This window comes from Triturus cristatus, chromosome 5_2 (assembly GCF_964204655.1).
Source record: "Triturus cristatus chromosome 5_2, aTriCri1.1, whole genome shotgun sequence".
Taxonomy (NCBI): domain Eukaryota; kingdom Metazoa; phylum Chordata; class Amphibia; order Caudata; family Salamandridae; genus Triturus; species Triturus cristatus.
The window spans coordinates 1,090,008,097-1,090,035,850 of NC_140588.1; the positions used below are offsets into that span (position 1 = coordinate 1,090,008,097).

Sequence of the window (27,754 nt, forward strand, 5' to 3'; positions counted from 1 at the left end):
CACAGCCCTGCTGACCTTTCAAAGGCTCCGGGCTGAGATGCGACAGACACTGCCCCAAACGTGCTGACCTTTCAAAGGTTCCGGCCTGACGTGAGTGACACTGCCCCAGCCCTGCTGACCTTTCAAAGGCACAGCTTGAGATGTGACGGAAATTGCCCAGCCCTGCTGACCTTTCAAAGGCACCGGCCTGAGATATGACTGACACTGCCCCAGCCCTGCTGACCTTTCAAAGGTTCCAGCCTGAGATGCGGTGGACACTGCCCCAGCCCTGCTGACCTTTCAAAGGCGAAGCCTCAGATGTGACGGACACTGCCCTAGCCCTGCTGCCCTTTCAAAGGCACGACCTGACATGATTGACACTGCCCCAGCCCTGCTGACCTTAGAAAGGCATCGGACTGAGATGTGACCGACACTGCCCCAGCCCTGCTGACCTTTCAAAGTCACCGGCTTGAGATCTGACGGGCACTGCCCCAGCCCTGCTGACCTTTGAAAGGCACCAGCCTGAGATGTGATGGGTACTGCCCCAGCCCTGCTGACCTTTCAAAGGCTCCGCCCTGAGATGAGATGGACACTGCCCCAGCCCTGCTGACCTTTGAAAGACTCCGGCCTGACGTGAGTGACACTGCCCCAGCCCTGCTGACCTTTCAAAGGCACAGCCTGAGATGTGACGGACACTGCCCCAGCCCTGATGATCTTTAAACGGCACTGGCCTGAGATGTGAGGGACACTGCCCCAGCCCTGCTGACCTTTCAAAGGCACCGTCCTGAGATACGACGGACACTGCCCCAGCCCTGCTGACCTTTCAAAGGCACCGGCCTGAGATACGACGGACACTGCCCCAGCCCTGCTGACATTTCAAAGGCACCGGCCTGAGATGCGACGGACACTGCCCCAGCCCTGCTGACCTTTCAAAGGCACCAGCCTGACGCGAGTGACACTGCTTCAGCCCTGCTGACCTTTGAACGGCACCGGCCTGAGATGTGACGGATACTGCCTCAGCCCTGCTGACCTTTGAAAGGCACCGGCCTGAGATGTGACGGACACTGCACCAGCCCTGCTGAGCTTTCAAAGGCACCGGCCTGAGATGTGACGGACACTGCCCCAGCCCTGCTGACATTTCAAAGGCACCTGCCTGAGATGTGAGTGACACTGCCTCAGCCCTGCTGACCTTTAAAAGGCACCGGCCTGAGATGTGACGGACACTGCCCGAGCCCTGCTGACCTTTGAAAGGCACTGGCCTGAGATACGACCGACACTGCCCCAGCCCTGCTGACCTTTCAAAGACACTGGCCTGAGGTGATTGACACTACCCCAGTCCAGCTGGTCATTATGACACAAGTCGGACACGTGACCAACACTATCACGCCCTGCTAGCCTTTCACACAATCAACTTACAATTGACTGACACTGCCCCAGCTCTGCTGCCCCGTGAAAGGCACCAGCCTGAAAAGCGAATGACACCACCCAAGTCCAGCTGGTCTGTTGGAAGCATCAGTCAGACATGTGACTGGCACAAGCTGACCCCCCTCAATCCCCTGCCTTTCAGTCGATCAACCTGACACGTGACTGACACTTCCCCAGCCTTGCAGGCCTTTCAGAGACACCGCCATGACGTGATTGACTTTCCTCCAGCCCTACTGGCCTTAAGATGTTCTTGCTTAACATTTTTATTTTTATTTAAAAAAGTTTTCTATAGCGCCAACATGACCCCCAGGGGTATCCGAGCGCTTTACAGTTTATAAGTCAAGGAAGGGTAAAAACAGAGCAACCAAACAAAAAGCAATCTTGACAGCCTCATAAAGAGGGAGCCTTGGAAGCCAGGAATCCAGGCGAAGGTTTCTCCATCCCTATCTGAGCTTCCTTGAGAAGGGAAGTGCAGGGATAAAGGCCATGTTGTGAACATGGTCTCAGTGGGTACCAGGGTACTTCACATAGTGCCAATATCGGCAACACTCCTCAGTTCTGGTACAGCAACATACATCAATAAACCACACCACACCTTTGTTAGTGGAGGAAATTGCTGCAGGTTTATTTGTATAGCAAATATGCCAACATGGTGGGTTATCTTACGGGCGATCCAAGGGCAGGCAGCCCCTATGCCGCCTGCCCGCCTGATGAGCCAAACTACACCGTGGCTGTCGCCAATCGGTGGTTACCAATTTTGGGAGGAGCCACCCCTCCCATCAGTGGACTGGCAGTCCACGCCCTTACTCACGCCCCCAAAAGGTGGGCGGAGGGTTCCAGGCAGCCCCCGGTTGCTCAGACCCACAACCGCACGTAGGACTAACGGGGCGCTGTCGCTCTTCCAGGGGACAACGCTAAGCCATCCCTGGGTATCCTTGGCTCAGCACCCTTGTTGTGCTGCTGCACATAGTACCAATCGGTATCTGGCAGACTCTGGATCGCCTTGTAACTCCTCCACAGCTCTGGGGGTGGCCACCGTCACAACCAGGGCCCCCCACCAAGGCAGATCTTCCTACATACATCCTGCTGCTTCCAAGGCCTCCCCAAGGTCCAGCAAGAATAAGCCCATGCCCACCCTTGAGAGGTGAACCCCCTCCACCTCCCAGCATCCTGTGGACTTGGCATGAAGTAAACCATGTCTGAGAAAGCCGAATCCCCTTTGCTCCGTGAATTTACGCATGGCGCTGTTCACTCTCCTACGTGAGATCTCAATGACGTCCCCAGATCGGGCTCCTGGCCAAACTGGCCGTGGTGTAATTTCTGACCACCACAGTTCACAAGCCCCAGCTGATTGCTCAACTGACCCATGGTGTCTCCCATGTCTTGGAGCAGTGCTCTCCTCCCCCGTGCAGTCAGGTCCCAAGTGTATGACCAGAATATGAGGTGGAGCGATCCCACCCCAAGTCTCTGCTGCGGCTTCCTCGTCAGATCTCAATGGCGTCCCCAGATCGGGCTCCTTGCCAAACTGGCTGAGGTGTAATTTCCGACCACCACAGTTCACAAGCCCCAGCTGATTGCTCAACTGACCCATGGTGTCCCTCATGTCTTGGAGCAGTGCTCTCCTCCCTAGTGCAGCCAGGTCATTCCCTCCCAAGTGTATGACCAGCATGTGAGGTGGAGCGATGCCACCCCAAGTCTCTGCTGCGGCTTCCTCGTCAGCTCGTTCCAGCGCATACCCGGGTAACCTAGCCACGTTATCTCGGTGGCGGAGAAGCCATGACGCCCCTTTCTGTCCTCAGCCCACCGTGCCACTCTAGCGATGCTTGAATGGCCAATTACCCAGACCTTGGTTCCTGGTAAATAAAGAGATGTTGTGTTTGTAACCATATTTATTGTAAACGTTTACACACTACTAGTCTACATTGCACGACAAACCACGTCACTGCAACATCCCTTGGCAACCGGGGCCCAAACTATACACCCTTATACACATAAATGCACGTTGGAACATTGGGCCTAAGAGTCCTCTCGCCACACCCTTCAGCTCAAGGCCTTATATATCGCTTGTAGCATTGGGACTCCCACCGCCCCACCTGCTTAATATGCTCTGGCGGCATCCCTGATAGGAAGGCTGTGGTTGCCGCCCCGATCCTGAAGGAGTGGCTACGGAATCTCTTGCCCACCCCTGCCTGTCCTGACAATTGTAAGCACGCCTGCATAATGTGGTCTACTTGGAACTTCGTAACCGGGGACCCGTCCTCATGCACGAGGAGGTACCCAGCAGTCCTGGGGCGGAGGGCCAGATAAGCCTTGACCAGGAGCAGAGGACAATAACAGGACCACTCTCCCTTCCCCTGCCTGATCAGTTTTAGACTCTCACCACTATCCTGAGACATGATGTGCAAATGGTAACGTCCTTCATATTCAAAGCCACCCCCGCGGTGTCCTGTTTGGATCTAGCCACTAGCTCCCCAATCCTAAAGGCCCCGAAAAAGGCCAGCGCAAAACTAGCCAAGAATAGCGATACCTCATATCCTGTGCAGGATGGTGTAACTGATGGGGGACCTATTGTCCGCAGATCGAGGTTCACTCCTTGCCCATCCCTTACGTGCGGCCCTGATTACAAAGGATTTGGTAGGGTCACTCTGTCCTCTCAACCTGGTGTGATGACTGATGGCCGACAAATGGCCCAAGATTCAAGGGTGAGATTTCCCCTCATCCTTGGCCCACAGGATAAACTTTTGTACTCTGAGCTCCAGAGAAGACCCCTCATCCTCCCATGCTCCCATAGTCGCACAAAATTTGTCAACACAAGTCCTGTAGCGCTTCACCGTCCATGGTGCCAGAGACAGCTCACCCAAACCCCTCATCCGCTGCTCCACTTCAGAAGAAGCCACAGGTGTTTTGGGAAAGGGGTCATCTCTCTCGCTCTCGGCCACGCCTTCCGGAAACGGCACCACTGAAAACAAGAGAGAGCATCAGCGGCCACGTTCTGCACCCCCTGAATATGGCGAGCCCTGCAGTCCACATCATTTTTCAGGCATGCCCTCACCAGCTCTCTCAACAGGCACAGCACCAGGGGGCAGCTTGCCGAGTGTGAGTTGATCGCTTGGACAACGCTAGGTTGTCGGACCAGAACAGGACCCTCTTCGCTGCCAGCACCCCCGGCCAAAGGTGGAAAGCAATTACTTTGGGGAAGAGTTCCAACACAGTGATCTTGGAAGTGATCTTTCTCTTCTGCCACGAGTTAGGCCACCTCTCAGCACACCACTCCCCGTCCAGGATCACCCCGAGCCCTTCCCTTCCAGACGCGTCGGTGAACAACGCCAACTCTGCGCTGTTAGCCCAGGGTGCGCGCCAGATGACAGACCCATTAAAGTTGTCCAAAAAGTCCACCCACATTAGTAGATCTTCTCTCATGCCTCTGCTCAGTTTCACCATGTGGTTCTTCTTTCTGACCGAAGCCGTGGCTCTGGCCAGCCTGCGCGCAAAGACCCTCCCTGCGGGAATGACCCTGGCAGCAAAGTTGAGTTTCCCAAGGAGGCTCTGGATGAAGGCCAGCGAGGCCTCGTCCTTCCCCACGGCTAGCCGAATCTGCTGGCCCAGGTCCCGAACCTTGTCTGGAGGCAGCTTGGATTCACCTACTACAGTATCCAGTTCAATCCCTAGGAACGTAAGCACCTGCGCAGGGCCCTCTGTCTTCTCCGGTGCTAGGGGGACCCCCAGATGATTCGCAATGGTTTGAAAGTTAGAGAGTGCCGCCTTGCATTCCTGCGTGCCATCACGCCCAATGAAAAGGAAATCATCCAAGTAGTGGGAAACCCCTTCCACCCCAAAGGTATCCTGTAGGGCCCATTGCAAGAGGGAACTGAATGCCTCAAAGAAAGCACAAGAGACCGTGCACCCCATGGGCATGCATTTGTCAAAAAAGTACTAGCCATCTAGCCTGAAACCCAGCAGGTGTTGGCTGCCCGGGTGCACTGGTAGCAAGCAGAACACCGATCCAATGTCCGCCTTCGCTAACCAGGCCCCCTTGCCCGCCCTCCTGAGTAAGTCCAGCGCCACATCCAGACTACAGTATGACACTGAGCAAGTTCCTTCTTGGAGCCCATGGTTGACTGAGTCCCCCTCAGGGTAGGATAGGTGATGAATAAGTCTGTAGGCCACAGGCTCCTTCTTTGGTACCACCCCCAGCGGGGAAACTACAAAGTTGTCCAGTGGGGGCTCCCTGAAAGGCCCTGCTACCCTCCCTAGCTCCAGTTCCTTCCTGACTTTGGCCTGCACTACTGATGGTAGGTCCCTGGCTGACTTGAGGTTGTCCGCCTCCCTGCATGACAGGGGGCCCACATAAGGGATCACAAAACCTTCAGAGAACCCCCCCAGCAGTAAAGCCCGTCCACCTTGTTAGGGTACGATCTGAGGAGGGGGAGGATGTTGTTCATGTTGACTGGTGACGGCCCTTTGAGTGCGTGGGGAGCCTGCGTGCAGGGGAATGCCAGGGGTTCGCTAAGCTTAGGAGGAATGCCAAGTACGGTCGAGGCGCTGCGCGGGGGGTCATGTGCTGGAGGGATTGATGTTTCTGCTTCCATCGGTGCTGCCTCAATTGTCCTGTTTACCGTTGGCTGACGGTTTCTTATCCTGCTTGGAATGACATGAGGTCGAGGGATGTCGGCCACCGCATTTACCGCAAGCATGTTGGAACCTACACTTGATCCCCCATGAGCATGCCCCTGCGTTAAAGAGATTGCATGTTCCTGGTGATGCCCTCCTAAACCCCCCTCTCTGGTCCCCCTTACGGCCCCTCGAAAGGGCTGCTTGAAAGCCCTCGCGCTTGTCTGGGAGAACCCCGAACCTGGGTGAGCCCCCCCTGCGTCTTAGGCTGCATCACTGTGCTCTGCGCCCTGCGGGACCCCATATGGTCCATCCACAACTGGACTTCTTTTTGGTCCCACGCCATCTCTGGGCATACTGCCATCTTCTTCCTGAATTCAAGGTCATAGTTCAACCACCCTGACCCACCCCACTTTTGTGCTTCCGTGTGGATCAGCCTTTGGTATTGCACCAGCGCCTGCCCTTGCTCCGGGAATTTTTCCAAGATCACTGACTGGAAAATGGAGAAGGCCGAGAGCCAGCTGTCGATAGACTTTTCCGGCCATGCCTGGAACCTAACTTTCTTATCCTCATCTTTCCCCCAACCCTCCGAGCATCCTGGCCATGTTGGCCAAGCAGGAGCAGGGAAAAAATGTCTAGACATTCACGCCATATTTAGGAGCGATATCAAACACAGCCCACACTACTTGCAGGCAGCCGCTGGCAGAGGGTAGGTGCGTAATGAGCCGGCCCCCGACGCAACCGTGAGTATACTCTTTCACCATGGTGGGACCCCGCAAGCAGCAGTCGTGATAGCAACAATCAGCATTGATACGCTCAGGGGCATCACTGGTAACATTGCCCCCTATGCGTTTTCTATTCAGCAAATAGGGTGCGGGCAGCCAACGGGCAAGCCTAGGAAACCCTCGCCCACACACACGAGGGTAAGCAGAACTATGCCCGTTTCTTTGATCTCAGCTATTCGTTTGCTTGTGCATGGTTCACCTCCCTGGGGTCATTAGAGAGTATATATGAACCTGTGCACTAACCTGAACAATCCTATACCCCCATTAATCCAGGGCATGTGTAACGTCTATGTATGGATTCTATTTTATTCCATTATTACTTTATTATTAATATTTTTTCGAAGTTCTGGTACCGTTCCCCACTGGGGCACCACACACGTTACACACCGAAGCGTGGTTCTGTCCACTTTAGCATCTCAGCTATTACCACCACGGGATTGGCCCCCTGCTACGGTTACTGACCACATTACTAACCACAAAGGTCAACTACCATGGCCGGGGACACTTTGTGACCACAATAAATACCCCCGAACATCGACTCTTGCTCGCATCCTTGTTGTTGTTTACGTATGGAATGTTTGTCTTATGTTCAATGTGGTATAATTCATGCTCTACTCATTCTTTGAGCCACCGTGTGACTGATTGGGACACTATTTTATGGATGGCAGTCAGGGGTATGGACAGTTCTTGCCATGCGTCACTAGACACGTAACTATAACCCCACTTTTTTTATCTTTTTGTCTCCTTCCCCTTCCCGCTCCCCTTCCCTTCTTATGTATCCTTACCAGGTATCACAAGCCTTGGGTCGTTCTAATGAACAACACTTAGACATATACCGCTCATTAGGCCATTGAATCTCGCGGTCTCCACCCACGCACACCTTTACACTCACGCGGGTTACCTTACCTAACCCGGAACCCCCACCAACACCGTGCACAACTATCCACAAAAGCTAGGTCCTGAAGAAACGCCATCGATCTTTGTAGGCTAAGCAGGCGTGAAACATGCCGACCTTATTTTGAGTTACACGGGCACATTGCGCCCATTAGTAACTTACTGACCTGCGGGTCTTTTATCCTACCAGGGGTCCCACAACATTAAATAACCTTATCTGGACACCCCTAGGTAATTTTATCCACATACCTTTGCACACACGTAACCATCAGTTTTTTTGGATCCCCCTCTTTACCCCACACACTCGCATTCACCTATCGGATTTTCTCTTTAAAAGATCTCCGCGAAAGAGACCCTTCGGAGGACCGTCGGGCATTGCAGCGCCGGCCCGACGAGGAGCAAAAAAACCTGATGATGAAGCATGACATCCTTTGGGGTGTGTGAGGGCAATTAAGAGGCAAGATCGAGCCCTCCCCTTCGGGACTGGATCCTTGATACCAGGGATACCTCTCTGTCTCTTTCTCTTTCTCTACCTTCCATTCTCTCCTCGTCTCCCTTTCTACTCTCTGATCTTTCTATCTCTTCGTTGAGCAGGTGTATATAAATATTTTTTCACCTCCGACTCGGAACAATGTCCATTGATTTAACAGTTTATGTTGGAGCACGGACATTGGACCAGAATTAGCTCCTGGTCCCCCCTCTCCTTTTTTGTTGACATAGTCTTAGCACGGCGGCACAGCCGAGGGACCCCCTCTTTCTCTACATTTCCTTGCTCTATATTCCACATTTTGTGAACATGACAACACCCAATATGGGGGACAACTTAGGTCTCGCCTATGGCGAAGACATTGTCTCTTAAATCCTGAAAACACCTTCAATACTTGACATGGACGGCAATATGGCATGCACCAGCTTGAATTCACTGACTGCCCTCAAGAAAACATTAGTCAAAGTGACATTACATGGCCAGATAATGACTGAATATCTTAGGGCCCATGCAACCCCTAATGGCCTTATTGTACACACTGCACCCCGCATCTTCCTTGACGATCCCATATTCAGGAGAGAATGGAGCCAGATCGCCTGGAAGTGTACCTGCGATTGGCTTATCCTTATCATCAGCACAGCCAATCGCCTATCGGAAGCCCTGATCATTAAAATCAAGATCTCTGAAGACGGCCTGAAAACGGGCATCAATATTTCATCCTTCAAAACACGGCTAGCAGAGATTAACAATGAGATGAACGAACACCGCGACTATCTACTACAACAGAAAATTACCAAACTTCAGAAGGATGTCAAGAAATTTGACAGAGAAAAGGTCTACCCATACATCAAGGATGACTATCAGACTACAGACAATGATGTCTAGGCCTGGGCTCTCAGAAGATGGCTCTACATCATCCAAACACTCAGGACAGTCGGCTAACAGCAACTCGAGCGACAGGAGCTGGGGAAGAGCAACAAACCAATCAGGCCTACTACCGCCACCACCACCTATTCCGCCTCACCCTTATGGTTTCCACCACCCTCCGTATCCGCCTCAAGGCCCCATGTGGTACTCAGCCTTCAACGGGCCACAACCAGGATATGTACACGCCGGCTATCCGCAACCCTTCTTCCCAAACCCGCCACCTCCTTTTCAATACAGAGGCAGGGGGCGAGGCAGAGGGAGAAGAAGAGGTCAGAAGCAAGTACAGTGGCTAGACGCCGGTCAACAACAACAACAACAAAGACAAACCAGGAGCATGACAAACCAAAGACCCTAATTGTCAATCTTTCCAAAAAACGATTGAGTGAAGAAGAAACCTTAGCTCTAGAATTAGGCCGTGGCTTCGTCCCTACCCCTAAGGAGGACAAATTCAGAATGAACCAGGAACTACATCAACTGTTCAGAAAAATACGGCTTCAAGCATTTTTTCTGGGGAAACCGATCCAGGAGAGAAATGACTCTGCATTCAGACCCCCATCCAAATTGACACCCACCACCGCGATGGTCCCCTCTGAGGTCCTCACATTCGAGAAGGCAGTACTAAATGAGACAAATCGGCTGACACAGGGCACTCCCTTCAATAATCTTCCAAATAAAGTACGCAAGGCATTGGAATCACTCAGAGAGGACGAAACCATTATCATCAAACCAGCAGATAAAGGGGGCGCTACAGTCCTCCTGGACATTGACGACTACTAGACTGAATGTGATAAACAACTCAGTAAAACCAGATACTACCGTAAACTCAATACAGACCCTGCGGAGGGACTATCCAAACGGATTAGTATGTTGGTGAACGAGGCGAATACAGAGGGCTGGATTTCCTCCCAGGAAGTGGCTTTCTTAATCAACGATGACCCCAAGACACCTTACTTCTACGTCCTCCCAAAGATACACAAAGGAGTGACTCCACCGCCAGGATGACCTATTGTCTCTGGTATTAACCCTCTCCTGGAACCATTGAGTCAGTTTAGCTTCTGTGTAATTCCTGGGCAAGTGGACCCTCATCTCCTGGACTTAGCTGCTGTGCTTGCCATCGCTGTTGGCCGGACCCGCTTCGTGGGTCACGCTTCACGGAAGGAGCAGCGGAGTGACTGTGGTTTCTGCGGCGGCTGGGGAGGTCTGTGGCAGCAGTAGGGCTGCGAGCGGTACTGCAGGGACTCCATCTCCCAGTAGTCCCTGCCTGGCCAATAGTTCACACCTGGCCCGCTCTCCCTGCAAGCCACGCCCCCAGCCTATACGTACTTAACTACGCTTACGACCGCGCCTTGACATCTCTCACTCCGGGCATAGGCCGCATACACGTTACTGGAGCAGTCACTCTTGCTCATGCGCGGGGCCATCTTTTTCGGTGCACGCAATCCCATACCTCTCCGGCAGCCATTTTCAGGCATAGCCTACCAGGGCCGAACGAAACTAATATAAGAACAAACACAACAGAAATTAGACATAGAAAATAAGCCTCTCTGTTTACCACCCGCCATTCTAATACCCCGTGTTAGATATTACCTAGCAAAAGCGATATTTAAAGCCATATTATTTACCATCTGCATTCTTTGCCACAGTATAATTTTACCACACAACAAAATCCATGTAATTTTACTCCATTTATTACGTAAATCACAAAACCTAAGTTATTTTAATGCACACTTGTAAATAAATTAGATTTTGCAAAGCCAGTTAGTTTTTCCACATGTAGTGTCTAATAAAGGTGCATTTTGTTGATTAGTACATACGTTCAAACAATTAGTATCATTAAAGTTATGAGGTCATTAATTTCAAAGGGGTACAAAAATATTTTGTTTCCCCTGCTCCATCAGTACATATATGTGGAGGTTACCGGTCGATATTTTAGATTCAATATTCTGACCTTGATATTCTGTGCCGTCGATACTTTGCTTTTGATAGTCGGGTGCACACCATGTGATTCCATATAAAGGAATGTGTGGATTATTTAAGATACATATTAAAGCACACACAATCAACCTTTCACATCCAACTTTAAATCTGATCAATTAGGTGGGACTTAAAGTAGAAGGATGTAAAACTGTAAATTAGGCTGCCTTGCACCTTTGTGTATTTTCTAGACTGTTTAAGCTTTGTGTAATACAAAGCTTATCAAGTTTTTGTTGTTGTTTAAATCAGCTGGCCTCAGCTCAGAGCCTTCCCTCCACACCTCTTACTTCAGGTCGTGGAAGCCCTGGCCTCGGCTCAGAGCCCTCCCTCCACACCTCTTACTTCAGGTGGTGGAAGCCCTGGCCTCGGCTCAGAGCCCTCCCCCCACACTTCTTACTTCAGGTGTTGGAAGCCCTGGCCTCAGCTCAGAGCCCTCCCTCCACACCTCTTACTTCAGGTGGTGGAAGCCCTGGCCTCAGCTCAGAGCCCTCGCTCCACACCGCTTACTTCAGGTGATGGAAGCCCTGGCCTCAGCTCAGAGGCCTCCCTCCACACCTCTTACTCCAGGTGGTGGACGTCCTGCCTCAGCTCAGAGCCCTCCCTCCAGACCTCTTACTCCAGGTGGTGTAAGTCCTGGCCTCCGCTCAGGACCCTCCCTCCACACCTCTTACTTCAGGTGGTGGAAGTCCTGCCTCAGCTCAGAGCCCTCCCTCCACACCTCTTACTTCAGGTGGTGGAAGCCCTGGCCTCGGCTCAGAGCCCTCCCTCCACACCTCTTACTTCAGGTGGTGGAAGTCCTGCCTCAGCTCAGAGCCCTCCCTCCACACCTCTTACTTCAGGTGGTGGAAGTCCTGCCTCAGCTCAGAGCCCTCCCTCCACACCTCTTACTTCAGGTGGTGGAAGCCCTGGCCTCGGCTCAGAGCCCTCCCTCCACACCTCTTACTTCAGGTGGTGGAAGCCCTGGCCTCGGCTCAGAGCCCTCCCTCCACACCGCTTACTTCAGGTGATGGAAGCCCTGGCCTCAGCTCAGAGCCCTCCCTCCACACCTCTTACTTCAGGTGGTGGAAGTCCTGCCTCAGCTCAGAGCCCTCCCTCCACACCTCTTACTTCAGGTGGTGGAAGCCCTGGCCTCGGCTCAGAGCCATGCCTCCACACCTCTTACTTCAGGTGGTGGAAGAACTGGCCTTGGCTCAGAGCACTCCCTCCATACCTCCTACTTCAGGTGGTGGAAGCCCTGGCCTCTGCTCAGAGCCCTCCCTCCACACCTCTTACTTCAGGTGGTGGAAGCCCTGGACTCGGCTCAGAGCCCTCCCTCCACACCTCTTACTTCAGGTGGTGGAAGCCCTGGACTCGGCTCAGAGCCCTCCCTCCACACCTCTTACTTCAGGTGGTGGAAGCCTTGGCCTCGGCTCAGAGCCCTCCCTTCATACCTCCTACTTCAGGTGGTGGAAGCCCTGGCCTCTGCTCAGAGCCCTCCCTCCACACCTCTTACTTCAGGTGGTGGAAGCCCTGGCCTCGGCTCAGAGCCCTCCCTCCACACCTCTTACTTCAGGTGGTGGAAGTCCTGCCTCAGCTCAGAGCCCTCCCTCCACACCTCTTACTTCAGGTGGTGGAAGCCCTGGCCTCGGCTCAGAGCCCTCCCTCCACACCTCTTACTTCAGGTGGTGGATGCCCTGGCCTCGGCCCAGAGCCCTCCCTCCAGACCTCTTACTTCAGGTGGTGGAAGCCCTGGCCTCTGCTCAGAGCCCTCCCTCCACACATCTTACTTCAGGTGGTGGAAGTCCTGGCCTCCACACAGGTAAAAATATAATTACCACTGATGCCAGTGGTACTGGTATTGGTGTTTTCCAGCGTTTAATGCACAACATTTTTGGTCATTTGGATTATGTTCTCATCTTCCAGAATGACATCCCTGTCATGGGCAAGGACAGTAATGATCATAGAACCAAACTCTTCCACTTGTTCTCCCTTTTAAGCAATTTTGGTTTAACAGTGGCATTTTCTAAGTACAAGTTTGCTGCCAATAGTGTGACTTATCTAGGCCATGAGATCAGTGCTGTGGGCATTCATCCCAAATACAAACTTGTTTCTGGTATTTGTGATGCCCCCAGTCCCAAAAACAAGGATGAAGTTAAATCCTTTTTGCATCTTGTTGAGTTTTTCTCTAAGTTTGTGCATAATTTTTCAAGCAGAACCTTTCATATTAGGCAACTACTTAAACTCAGATTGACTTTTGAATGTTCTTCCTTGTGTCAAAAAGAATTGTTTGACATCAACAATGCCACCTCTTCAGCTCCTGCCCTGCAGGGCTTAGGTCCTTCAGGTAAAAATATAATTACCACTGATGCCAGTGGCACTGGTATTGGTGCCGTTCTTTCTCAGGTGGGTGAAGATGGTTGTGAATCCATTGTTGCTTATGCTTTCAGGTCCCTGCCTCCTGCAGAATGCAAAGACGCTGTGATTGAACGTGAGGCTCTTGCTTGTGCTTGGGCCCGAGAGCATTTTTGCACTCTTGTCTGGGGCAGCGAAGTCACCATCAAATGTGATAATAAACCTTTGATCAAAGTTCTATCTAATGCTGGTATGATTAACATTTCTGCTAGATTAGCACGCATCTCCATGCGGTTATTAGATTTCCTCTATAAGGTTGAATACTTACCTGGTAAGAAAAATGCAGTTGCTGATTTTCTTTCTCGCTTGCCTGTTCAAATGGTTGATGTTAGAAATGGGATCTCTGGTTGGCTAAGGCTTGCGCCAAAGCCAGGCAGAGACCACCACTCTGGTCAGGGCAAGGGAGTTACACGCCAAGATAACCCCTGTTCACCCCCTTGGTAGCTTGGCACGAGCAGGCAGGCTTATCCCGGAGGCAATGTGTAAAGCGTTTGCGCAACACACGCACAGCAGCAACACACTAGGCACACCACAAAAGGAACTCCACACAAGGTTATGTATAAAAATAGTATACAAAAATACTGTAGGTCTACTGTTCAATATGGCTCCAAACACTGATACACCAGAAAAAGACAGAATTGAAAACCAAAGCAAACTAAGATTAACTCAAAAAAGATTCTGCTTAAAGAAGTTAAGTTCCCATCACCCACCGACGGTGGCTTGCTTCATCATCTGGGAACCCTGGGACTTACCATGAGTGCCAACCACTTCTGTGATTGTGGTGGTTGCACAGTTATCCCAGATGTGAGTAATAACGTACTTACAATCTCTGTAATGATGGCTTTGGAAGGTGATGGTTGCAGTGCAAAAAGTGGTGAGTGTAAAGTGCTAATAAAAATGGCTAACAAGACACTAATACTTTTATCCTGGCGCTGCCTTGGTGCCACTTTAAAAATAGCCTTTGTATTGTCATAAACACATTAGATCATAATCACACAATGTATACTGTGCCAACTGGCACCAGGCAGTATTTACAGGGGACTATATACACCTGACAGGGCCAATTGGGCCACTGTCAGGACCAGCACAAAGTGGAAAGAGTAAATGTAGAACTTGTAATAAAGGTAGATCACAACCAGTAATTACTGGCAAACACTGTACTCAGCATTATCCTGCAACATTAAAGATGGGACACCTAAATCATATCAGGCATGAATCTCATTAGGCATAAACCTCTTTAACATCACACATTATGCACCAACCTCATACGTAAAAGCACATTAGGCAAGAACCATGGTGCATAAACACATTAGGTAATAATCATCATAAACACAGGGTGCCCCAATCGGGGGCACACCACCTGGAACTGGCCCGAGGCCAACTGGCCTCTCACAGGGGCTCAAAGGGCCCTATTTCCCACAAAGTCAGGGCTGGCTGCCAAAGCAGCAAAATAAGAGTGTGCAATGGACTTGCCTCCTGAGCCCCTCTCTGTGACTCTCTAATCATATGCCACCACGTTGCAGCTGCCTCCGCTCTCGCAGGGCAGCTGGAAAAACCACAAAACAAGCACTGGCACTACACGTGCTAAAAGAGCCCCATGGGGACTCCTAGAACAATGGGGCAAAACGTTGCAGCTGCCCACTGTCGGACGGGGCAGCTGGGAGAGAAGCCAGCACCAACAAGGTGCACGTTGGAGTCCCGCTCTGGGACTCAGAAAGGAACCAAAACTGCCCAAGACGTTGCTGCTGTCCGCCTCGGCGGTACAGCTGGAGAAATAAACAGGCACTGGCGCTACTAGTGCTGCTTGGGTCCCACTCCAGGACTCGGAAAACACTGGTGCCCCCGTGGGGCGAACGAGCACAACCACCAACCACGTGGAGCCCCACTCACCAGGGCATCAGATGCGCCGACTCCGTCTCCTCCACTCTGCCCCACTCACCGGGGCTCTGCAGGGACTCCGGTGGTGTGTCTCCTTCTCTTGCGGCGGGGGCAGGCACAAGAAATGCGCCTCGGGCCCCCTTCGCTGTAATCACCTTAACGCGGCTGGCCGCGGGGCTCTCCCTCATGCAGGGGAGCTCCGCTCTTCCGCAGACACGGCTTCCGCTTGGGTGCTTCCTGACTCCTTCCAGGCCCCGCCCACAGTCAGGCAGTGCTGGCTTGACTTCCTGGTTTGGCGGAGTTCTCCTTCTCTGCGGCTCGGTGCCGCGGCAGTGATTTGTATGGCGGCGATGCGGGGTGGGCACCCGATAGGATAATAAATCAGATAGGCGGGGTGGGCACCCGTGAGGGCGCCATAATCAAATAAGCAGGGTGGTCTCCCGCTTAAATAAATTCAAAATGCGGCAAGAACGCGGGGTGGGCTCCCGCTACTTAATAAATCAGCACTGCAGCCATGACGCGGGATTGGCTCCCGCTAAGGAATCAGCACAAGCGGGGTAATCTCTACGTCGGGATTCCCTCCCAAATGATCGCAGCTCCGCGCTGCCAGCTAAAAATAAAAGCGCTTGGGGGAATCAGGGAAGCGCTCTAATCCAACTCCAGGGTCAAAACTAAGCGCTCTTCCCTAGAATAAAAGCAAGTTTCAGGGGGGCAAAGGCTGGGCTCAGGCAGGCCAGCTCACAGGGCCCTCCAGCAGGGAGGCAGTCCCTAGTGGCGGTTTCTCCAGGAGCCCAACAGCAGCAGCCCCCCCCCCCCCCAAATCAGGAACAGCACTACAACACATTTTTATGGGGTCACAGCCCCTATATTTATATTACAAAATCCCTTTATGTCACAGCACAGGGCTTGGGGATACCAGTCAGAACTGGTTTAGGGGGGATTTGGAGCACTTTGTTTTGCCCAGCTCCTCTCCCCTTTGTCGGGTGGGGGCTCAGTGATCAGACGCACCACAGGGGGGCGGAGCCAGCATTGTGGAGGGAAGGCACAGCCCTATTCAGGTCCCAGATGCAACTCCTCCCTCCCATCTGCATGCAGATCTATCTATTCATCACTGGGCTGACTCACCCTGTCTCATGGAGCCACCCACCCCCCTCGGCTCCTGTCACTCACAAGCCAGACATGCAATTCACATCAGGCTGGCAGACACAAAGCACCCAGAAATGCCAACTTCTAAAAGTGGCATTTCTCCACCAGTCACCATAAATCTGCGCACACCATTGCGCAGCATTTCTTCTCTTCTAACTCATACATACTAAACTTGCCCCTGCACTCCTCTCATACCAGGAATTACCATGGACACACATATCCCCCATGCATTCTTATGGGAGGGCAGGCCAATCTCACCACACGCACTCAGAGAGTGCACGCACTTTACACTGGGCCACAGTGCTAAAGTGCCCACAGGCCTAAAACCACCAACACTACACAGGAAAAAGGCTAGGAGACAGGCAAAAAGTTTAGGGGTGAACCTGCCAATAGGGCCAAGTCCAACATGTGAGAACCAAGATGAGCTCATGGATAGTGTTCAAGTAGCTTGGTTGTGGGACCATGGTTTGGAGTCTTTCTTCAAGGAGGAATGGAATGATGCTTTGGTCAAAGATGTGTGTTTGCTGAAATTTATTGAATTTTTTAGCAATGATTGGCCTGTCAAAATTGATGTGAAAGATTTTAAGGCGTTCTGGGAGGTCAGAGATGAGTTAACTATTATGGATGGTAACGTTGTAAGAGGTGTAAAATTGGTTCCCCCTGTAAGTCTCAGAGGTAAAATAATCTCTTATGTCACGATGGACATTTGGGTATCATGAAAACCAAAACTATTTTTAAAAGTATTTTCTGGTCGCCAAGTTTTGGACATTGAGGTAGAGAGAGTCGTTAGAGAGTGTGTTTATGTTTGTCGGCTGACAAAACTCTCCAAACTTGAGACCCCCCCATGGGTGATTTTATGTGTCCAGAGTCCCCTTGGGAGCATGTTGCTGTGGACATAATGGGTCCTGTTGGTAGTTCTGGGAAGTATGTAGTCTCTCCGATGGATATGTTTTCTAAGTGGCCGGTGGTCAAGATTATTAAGAAATTGGATACTGACACTGCTTTCAACTTTTTTGATGAGGTATCCCTCAGTGAAGGCACCCCTGCCCTAACCATTAGTGATCATGGTGTACAATTTTCCTCTGATATTATGTCACAGTATTTGTTGAAATGTGGGATAAAACTAAAGACTACCTCCTTGTACAATCCTAGTGGCAATGGTCTTGTGGAGAGGTATAATAGAGTTTTGAAGGGGACCATTCAGTTGGCCTGTAGGAACAGCATTCCTTGGGAGACACAAGTGTTCAAAACGCTCTGGTCTTACAGAGTTTCAGAAGTTGATTCCACAAAATGTTCCCCCTTTGAGCTCATGAGAGGAAGGAAGCCAAGAGCTAAGTTGTAGCCTGGTTGGATTAAGAGCCTTGGTGATGTGAGTTGGTCTTCTTCTGAGATAAAGAACAATTTGTTTCTCAAACATGACAAGTACAAGGAGTTTTATGACCATAGCATAATACCAAACAGACTACGCTTGTGTTGGTCAGTGGGTTAGAATTAAGAAACCTGGTTTTGTTCCCAAGAATGAAAGTACGTTTTTTGAGTTGCAACGCATTGCTGAATTGAGGAAGAAGATAACAATTAACAGGAGTAAGGCCCGTTAACCCAGGTGAGACCCGGTGTAATATGCAACAAAAAACAACGTCTCAACTGGAAGGTATTTTGAAATGAAATGAAAGCAATCTTATAATGCGCGACTAAGCCCAAAGGCATCAAGGCGCCTAACCAAGAAAAATCAAACAGACCAGGGACCAAATTTACGGAAGGGACAAATTGCAAGCGATGAATTAAATCACAGAAGGGCGGGGAAAAAAGGAGGGGAGACCACAGCGTGGGGGTAAGGTTGAAAAAATAAAGTTTTATACAATTCTGTAAGTAGTTAGGAAGCACTACAGTACATATATTTATACAATGACCATAACACACAAGGTGAGCACTGGGCGTGCTAGTGAGATGTGGACGACGCAGTGACACAAGGGTGCAAAGAACAGCATGAACGGCAAGATAGAGAAGAAATAAAGTGCTCAAAAAACATTGCAAATATATACAATTAGTATGTACAAAATTATTTAGATGATTTAGTTGACCACAGGAGTGCCTGAGTTCTAGGCTGTGTAGTCGACGGCGTTTCAACCTGGATAATTTCGGGTCATCATCAGAACATAGGTCATTAAAGAGAGGGTAGTGCTTCTGGTCGAGACCAGAGACGTCAAGTAAGGAAGTAGATCTTTAAGTAGAAGACGCTGTGTAAATCTGTGTCGATCCGATAAGAAAATCCAGAGGGAGGAGAGGAGCGCGTATTGGCGGGCGGGAGGCCAAACCGTGAAATTAAATCAGTGGCTTTAATCCGAGGTAACAGGTACTGGGCGCGTAGCGGAGGGGAAGTATATTAGGAGGCGTCCCAAGCGGGGCAGGGTGAGTGAATCCAGGAGGTCCACGGAGAGTAAATCAATCCTGGGAGAGGAACGAAACCTCTGTGAAGCAGGCGAGCCAGTACTTGTTACCTCGGATTAACGCCACTGATTTAATTTCACGATTTTCCTGTTGCATCTAGCTCTGTTGGTAACAAATTTGATTGTCATGATGTGTTTGTCCCTGATGACAGCTCTGTCAACCTGCAGGATTCCCTCGCCAAGTAAAGCAAAGTTGTCAATTCGCAAGATGTTTCTCAGAAGGCGGATGCCGTCACCCTGGGAAAAAGCATCATCAAATGCTTTATAGGATTTTATTTGTGACTAATTTCTCCTTTCTGAACTTTCTTTTTTTTTTTTTCAGAACTATTTTTCTTTTGTTCATTTTGTTTGCTAAGGAGGAGATGTGTGTGTTTCTTCTTTTTCCTCGTGGAGGCCCTCGTGAGAGTTCCACAAGGGAAGTTTGGAACTCTCCCTCTGTAACAATAGGCTCATGTTTAAACCAATTCTTGGTGCTTTGTGCTGGACTGGCAGTTGACAGCTGCATCTGTTGCTGGCAGTTGACAGCTGCATCTGTTGCTGGCAGTCCTGCTGCATCTGTTGCCGACAGTCCTGCTACATCTGTTGCCGACAGTCCTGCTGCATCTGTTGCCGACAGTCCTGCTGCATCTGTTGCTGGCAGTCCTGCTGCATCTGTTGCCGACAGTCCTGCTGCATCTGTTGCTGACAGTCCTGCTGCATCTGTTGCTGACAGTCCTGCTGCATCTGTTGCTGGCAGTCCTGCTGCATCTGTTGCCGACAGTCCTGCTGCATCTGTTGCTGGCAGTTGACAGCTGCATCTGTTGCCGACAGTCCTGCTGCTGCCGTTGTCTGGTTGAGTGAATAAACTTCCTCTTCTACTTACCTCGTGTGCGTCTTCACTACATATATTAATTACATAGGACCTCATAACAGCAATTTATTGGCTATGTCCATAAATTAGGTAAAGATAAAGTAGGATTTCAAAGGGATCAATGCATTTCAAAAGCAGATTCATACTGCACAGATCTTAACTTACAATATTCAAAAATCAGAAAACGTCTGTTGATGTTCTGCGGAGATGTCTAAAGAGGTCAGCTATAATAAAAAGGCTTCAGCCTGAGATGCCCTGAGTTCTGGTTTCCACAATATTTTGTTCAAGGAGATGCATACTCAGTGGGTTGACCCTGGCTGAGTTATCTGGATATTATTCCATTTTTGAAAGGTAGTCTGCAATAGCAGCCCTTTGTGACTTGACATTCTATACTGAGTGGTTTCAGATTCACACTACTGCTAGTTAGGGTATTTGCAGCACTCTGCAGCAGGCACATTAACCTAACAAACTATCTGGCTCCTACAAACAAAATAAGGATCTGTGGAGCAGAGGTGTTACCCTACAACTGGCCAGCGTAGGCTGGAGCAATGTCAGTCAAATATAAGTCGTGCCCGACTTCTGATAACGCGGCCTCAGCATAGTAGGTTTCTGATTGGACATTGCTGCTGGATGACTGGTAGATGTAGGTAGTGGCAACCACTTACGTATCAGGAGTAGGAACAATCATTACGGTTGCTGACTTCAGACAACATGACTCAATGTCCTGTACAGTTGTGCAATCCCTTCACACAGCAAAGTGTTGTTTGACTTACCACATGTGACAGGTGAGATGGGAGTTCAGCTAATGCCCATTGAATTCTTGGCCTCTCAGCTGTGAACTTGTGTTGATACCACTTTTCCTTTCATCTTCTCACACTCAACACTGTGGCATCCCACAGGGGTTCACCATATCCCCTCTGTTTTCAACATTTATCAAACCTCCTTACAAAAGCTGATTAAACCATTCAACCTCCCCTGTTACAACTACGTAGATTCACACCCAAATCATTTTTACAAATGGATGGTCAAGAAGACCTCTACAATTTAAAACTTTATGACGGCCTTCGGCCATGAACAAATGGACGATGAGTAGCCATCTAGAGCTAACTACCGCTGCAAAGACAGATCTTATCACCTGCAGACAATCGCAAAACTTCCAGCCTACCGCCACACGGCCAAAGGACCACGAGGCCCCTCTAACAATATCAAGAGAAGTCAGAAACCGTTCATTCAGACCTATATTCGAAACCATACATTAACAACATAAAACAGAGTGACTTCCACACAATGGAAACAATACTTAGCCTCTTACCATATCTCAGATACTAACAGAACTCGCTAGCCACCCTCACCCTCGTGATCTCCAAGCTTGATCATGCCAACAGGTGCACCCGCATTTATCATATGTAAAATTCAACTCATCCAAAATGCTGCTGCAATATTTCTTCTCTGCCCAAGAAAACACATGACTCCAGCCGTGCATTCACTCCAGTGGCAACCTGTTGACAACCAGTTCTGGTTTGGATAGCTTGCTCATTTCCATGAGCTGATTGTGGAATATCTCATGGCCATCACTACAGAATTCTTTTGGGTGGATGTCTGCTCGAAAAGGATGGAATGTTATTCACCAGTGGATCTTTCTTCCCTCTATTGGCCCAAATATGTATCCACTATGGCCACTTCTTTACCGCTCACAAAGACTTTCAGATATGAGATAGCAATAATAATGCCCAACGCAGCGTCTCTCTCCACGTCTCTCTCCCTCCAACACTGCAAGCTCTGACCCAGAACTATACACCAGCGGGCGGGTTTACTAATATTTTGCATCTGTGTTGCATCACCTGTGTGGCGCAGCCCCCGATACAAACTCATTTTTGGTGTTTCCTAAGCCATGCAAAGACGCTTTGATTGGCTTTGCAAAGTTTAGTGAATATAAAGTAATTCAAGGTAGTGAATATCGCTGCCTTGCATTGGGATGGCGTTCCAATGTGCAGCATGGGCGGTCCCATGAATCCACCCCTGGATTTTGACGCATGCTCAGATTTACTAAAGCAAGTAAACCGGGGAATGCGTCAAATGCTACGCCTTCCCCAGTGAGTCACAACAAGGAGAAAGGACTTTATTTCTCCTCGTTACTTCCTCCTTCTATGCGTGCTACATTCTGCAGAATGCATGAAAAGAGGACAATGCCTCTAAAAATTCTTTATATGAAGAAAAGTGTCTCTTCCTGCACAAAACCAATCTTGCCCATAACGCAGGCTCCCTTGCAGCATGGTGCAAGGGTGCCTGTGTTGGCGTTTGGCAGCACACGCATTGCGCCAGCAGAAATGTGCTATATCTTTGTAAATATGGTGCATTTCTGCTGTCTGATTTTCACACAACGCAGTGCAGCAAGCTGTGCTGCATAGCATGAAATGTAAGTAAATCTGCCCGAACATTTCTGATTGGGGGAACCAGTGCAGTAACCTGCTAAGCAGACTTTAATCATAAAAAATACCATCGTGGGACCTGCAGAGCTGTTCAAAGTTGCCAGTGGACTGAAAAACCATAAACTGTACGTTTGTGTGTCTCACACCTCATCATACACCACACTGCTGCACTCTGCATCTCATAATATGATAACCCTATCTCAGTGGTCATCCTGCACGAGATGGAAACACTTCGGGCCTCATTTATGAGACTCCTTGCGCCTCTGGAACGGCACTCTTTGTGACGTTCCGTGGCGCAGAAGCCTGCGTTATATTTATCAGGCCGCACTAGGTCACTTTCTTTGGCTGAATGCTGCCTGAGAAATATCAGGCCCTTTACCGCAGTGTTCTGAATTAAGGGGCGTGAAATGGGTGCTGCTGGGGGCATCCCATGCGACATCCATGGCCTTGGTACACTGCCCCAGATTTACGAGAAATCGTAAGTTTGAGGCAGCTCCAAAAGCTGACGCCACCCCAGGGGTCTGTATTTCTCCTCGTTTTTCCTTTCACTTTGTGCTGCATTCTGCACTCGCATAGAAAGAGGAAAAGCCTCCTGTGATTATTTTTGTACAGAAAGGTTTCCCTTCCTGTACAACGCAACGCACCATGGTGCAAAGGCGCCTGCGTTGGCGCACGGCCGCCCATCGTGCGCCGGCACAGGGGAAAAGGACAGGAATGCGTATCCTATAGATACGGCGCATTCCTGCCCCTTTTCTTTTGTCGTAGGGGAGCGCAGCCAGAAGCCCGCTGCGTTGCCCTACGGCAACACCTCCTAAATGAGGCCCTTCCTACACTCGATCATAAAATAAAGACAGCCCCCTTTTAACCCTACACCCCCATATATGGCCTGGCATGCTGCTTACGTAGGTAAGGGCCTCCGTGCCACACATAGGGGAAAGAAGCGCTAACCACATGTGCCACATAATAAAATACAGTTCAATATTTGTCATTTGTGTATTACCAAGAGTTGTTTTCATCCTATTAAAACCTTTGCTTCCATTACACTTCAGAATTATAAAACAAAATGTGCCTAATTTTACTGCTGGTATGTGAGGAAATATTTGTATTGTTCATTAACAGGTATTTACATTTTGTGTCAACTAGAAACAAATTGACGTCCAATAGTATTTCTTTCCGTCCTGCCCGTTCCAAGGCCATTGGATGGATGTGATTCTGCGGCTGTGCAGTGATGCAACTCTGGGACTGTAGTGTTTCCCTCTTAATTATGAATTTACCGCATTTGTCACGTAACCCGTCATCTGCTGCATAAATCTGCAGATTTAAACAAAAGCACGTTTTCGTTTCTAGCTCAAACAAATCAAAGGTTAGGAAAAGTGCCGCAACAAATGCTGCCGTGCAGTGGAGGGTCAGTCTCCGGGTCAGTCTCAGGGTCAGTCCCAAGTTTCAGTCTCAGGGTCAGTCTCAATGAAGCGAAACCCTTGCCCAGACAGTGCTAACGTGTACAAATGACAAGATAATGAAGTGACATAGGGGCATATTTACAACGAGGCGATAAAAAATTATCGCCGCTTTAGCGGCCGTTTTCGGCCGAAAAGCGGCGATGATTTTATCGCTATATTAGCAAGGTCACGCTAACGCGTGATACCTTGCTTTAGCGTGGGGATTTGTAACGCCCAGCTTTGCATCTCTAATGAGATGCAAAGTGGGCGTTCCTGACCTGACATGACAGGAGAAATGTCGCTAAGGGACATTTCTCCTATCATCAAGCCCCACGCTATGAAGCATAGCGGCAAGAAAAGTAGCGATAACCCCTGTTATCGCTACTTTCCTTACGCCTGCTTCAGGACTGACTTAGCCATGATATCCTATGGAAGGTGGATATCATGGCTAAGTTTGTGAGTCCCTATCAACAAGCTAGCGTGAGATTATCGCTGGGTTTCCAGCGATAATCTCACGTTAGCCAGTTAGCGCTAGGATTTTTATCGCCGATGAGATAAGCGTTGCTAATAGCACGCTATCTCAGCGATAAAAATCGGCGCTAGCCGGCGATAATTATCCGAGCGCTAAGTGCGCTCAGCGATAATTATCGCCGGTAGTTGTTGATATGCCCCATGATTACCAAATGTGCAGCATAAAGCCACATTATTAGAGTTTTCATTCCACATAATGTAGTCAACATTGCCACATAATGTCCTCCCCAAGGCCAATGGCCCTGTCTGTTCCCCAGAGAGAATGTCACATAGTTCACTTTCCAAAATCCTCTCAGCTTGCAGTCAAAGTAAAGTAAACAACATCTCTGCGTGAAAAAGCGTAAGCAGCAATAGGTCAGCAGACTGAACCTGACTTTTAACCAGCAGCAAATGTAACCAGATAAAAACAACATTTAAAGGCATTTTTATTTGCTCATTCGCCTTCTGAGCTCTGGTCGTTTGGGGGGGAGGGGGCAAAGATTATAATGGGCTGGCTGGGCCCTCAAATGACCCCCCCCCCGTTTATGGCCCTGGCTGAGAGCAGTCGACGAACGTCAAATGTATCTAATTGAATGACATGGTTAGAAGTATGAAGCAAAGCCACAAGGTCAGCTCGGCAGTGGAAACGAAACAACAACACGTGCTCAAAAAGCATCTATTGACGCGTGTCTTCATGTTTGTCAATTTGAGCACAGTCCGGCCTTTGGAAGCGTCGTCTGGCGTGGCCGAACCCAGGGCATGCCTCGCAGTCCAGGAGCAGCTAATGCCAATGGAAAGCATGGGACCCCGGGTCAGATGCCACAGCAACTGCCCCATGAATGCCCGATCTGTGTTCACCGATGACATCAAGACATTGCATCCCTGCAACTGTCCGTTCAATCCAGCGGAGATTCACAAGCAACGGGGACTCCGCTCACAGTGAACACTTCAGAGGGGAACACAGAGACATGCGAGAAACACCGAAACAGTAATCATCATGCTGCAAGAAAAAACAAGCATTGGCATAGCCAACAGGTCTCGCTTTTGGGACCTTATAAGCATTTAGTTATGCAACACAATATCCTTGGTGCAACAACAACTGTGGCATGGCAAAACACTTATAAGGTCCCAAAGGCGAGACCTATTGGCTATGCCAATGCTTGTTGCTGTTTTTGTGGTACTGCAATATATAGGGATGTTATTTGTCACAGTTTACAGTTTGGATTAGAACATTGATGACACTATTATTCATAGGATCACGATGTCTCCAGTGACAACTTCCTATTCCCAGGTCGTGCCGAGGGGTTCCTTTTCCGGTGGTTCTGCTGTCCTGATCGAGCCAAAGGTCCTGCTGCAGTTGTCTCCTCCCTTTGTGTGCGTGGTTGTGTGTGTGGTTGTGTGTGGTTGTGTGTGTGTGTGTGTGGTTGTGTGTGTGTGTGGTTGTGTGTGTGGTTGTGTGTGTGGTTGTGTGTGTGTGTGTGGTTGTGTGGTTGTGTGTGGTTGTGTGTGTGTGTGGCTGTGTGTATGTGGTTGTGTGTGTGTGTGTGTGTGGTTGTGTGTGTGGTTGGGTGTGGTTGTGTGTGTGCATGTGGTTGTATGTGTGGTTGTGTGTGTGGTTGTGTGTGTGGTTGTGTGTGTGTGGTTGTAGTTGTGTGTGTGTGTGGTTGTGTGTGTGGTTGTGTGTGTGGTTGTGTGGTTGTGGTTGTGTGTGTGGTTGTGGTTGTGTGTGTGACAGTAATACTAAAAGCATCTCAAAATAAAGTAACACAAACATTGAGTTTGTGGAAAGAGAAAGCACGCTGTAAGTCAAACGGGCGCAGCAAAGCATTGACACAACAACAAAAACAAAACAAGATCACTTAGCGAAGACTGAGTGCTGATAATGGATACACACAGCCCATCATCTTAAGAGTTCGATTGCAACCAATGTGCACTCACACCTGCCCCCTCCTTGTGAGTGGCACGCCATATTTCATGAGTTATAACTGCTGCACCCACCATAGCGCTTTGAGATCTAAAGCGCAACATAGGACTAATCGATTAACCAGTCGCCAACATGCTGTGCTTTTGAAGAGAATGTGCCAAAAGTTTCCAGCTTCCTCATCATGTCCTCATGAAAGCACCAACGAAAGGACTCCCTGAATGGTGCAGCCGCTGCGATCAGAAATAAACACTGTGAACGTTGTCCAGTTTCACTGTAACATTTCCTTAATGTTCCTTAAGGCACAAAACAGTAATACTAAAAGCATTTTAAAATAAAGGAACACAAACATTGAGTTTGTGGAAAGAGAAAGCACGTTAAGACAGCGATGGAAGATACATTTAAGGTGGGTGTGATATTGCCTGACGGAGATGCACCCACTGGGAGAATCCCGAACGCTTGTAAGCGCGAAGGCTGGGGGAGGGGCGGAGGCAGGGAGCAAGCAAGAGGAAAGACAGATGGAGCTGAAGGCTGGCGGTTGGCGCGTGCACGCTCGCGTGAACGCAAGCTTGTCGCCAGCCAACAGCACTTTGAAAACTCACCTACTAAAGTCTCTCCGTGCAGCGCATGCGCGCCGACTCAGCGAGACCTAACAAGGACACATTCATGTTTTTGAGATGGGCATATTTGCAAGCCCCTGGAGCCACCGCTGCATCACTTTTATGACGCTCCGGAGGCGCGGTGTTCTGGCCCATATTTACAAGGCCACGCACAGCCACCCCGTCTGTCTCTTTATGGTCTTGTAAATATGGCCCCTTTCACGCATAGGTCTGTGGATAAGAGGCATTCCATGGGCGGTGCTGTGGGTGTTCCCACGCAACACCCATGGATGCTGACACATTCCCAGATTTGCAAAGTGTCCTAAAATTGTGAATTCGTCAGATTCTAACGCCGCCCCAGGGGAGGCGTCAAAGTAGTGTGACGAAAACAAATACTTTTATTTCTCCTCCTTTTCTTTGCTCTTTCTATGTGTGATGCAATCTACAGCACACATAGAAGGAGGACAACACCGCCAATGGTTGTTTTTGTGCAGTAAGGGGTCCCTTACTGCACACAACAATCATCCCTGCAACACAGACACCCTTGCACCATGGTGGAAGGGTGCCTGCATTGCCTCTAGGCGGCCAGCGCACAGGAACAGTGGCGGTGCGTCCATTAGGGCGCTGGGGCATTGACCCACAAGCCGCCCGCGCCTGCAGCTGCCTTGGCTGTTCTGACTTAAGTAAACTGACAATACATGTCAGTCAGCATGACGCTGGACCGCCCACCTCCTTCAGAGTCTGAAGGGGGTGGGCGGTCCGGCGACACGCTGACTGACATGCATTGTCAGGCGAGGGGGTGGCGCGGAGCGCACAGAAGGCAGCAGCACAAGTACGCATGTTGGGTTTAGGTCGGAGAATTTTTTCGACCAGCCCAGTCATGCGCACTAGTGTTGAGTCTGGCTGGCGGCTGCACATTAGGAGAGCGAGGGCTGATCAACGCCGCAACCCTCGATCTCCTAATGGGCAGGCGGGCGGCGAGTGCTAAGCCGATCCTGGCGCTGCTGGAGCAGCGTCAGCATTGACTGAGAGGGGTTGCCACTCCAGTGACGCGGCTGTTCC

General features: G+C 49.9%; 1 protein-coding gene across 1 annotated transcript in view; it reads right to left on the bottom strand.

The window, feature by feature from the left end:
- LOC146829730 (ras-related protein Rab-38-like) overlaps window positions 1–27,754 on the bottom strand; it is a 378,790-nt gene that overhangs the window by 76,452 nt on the left and 274,584 nt on the right. The gene's annotated exons all lie outside the window — the stretch shown is intronic.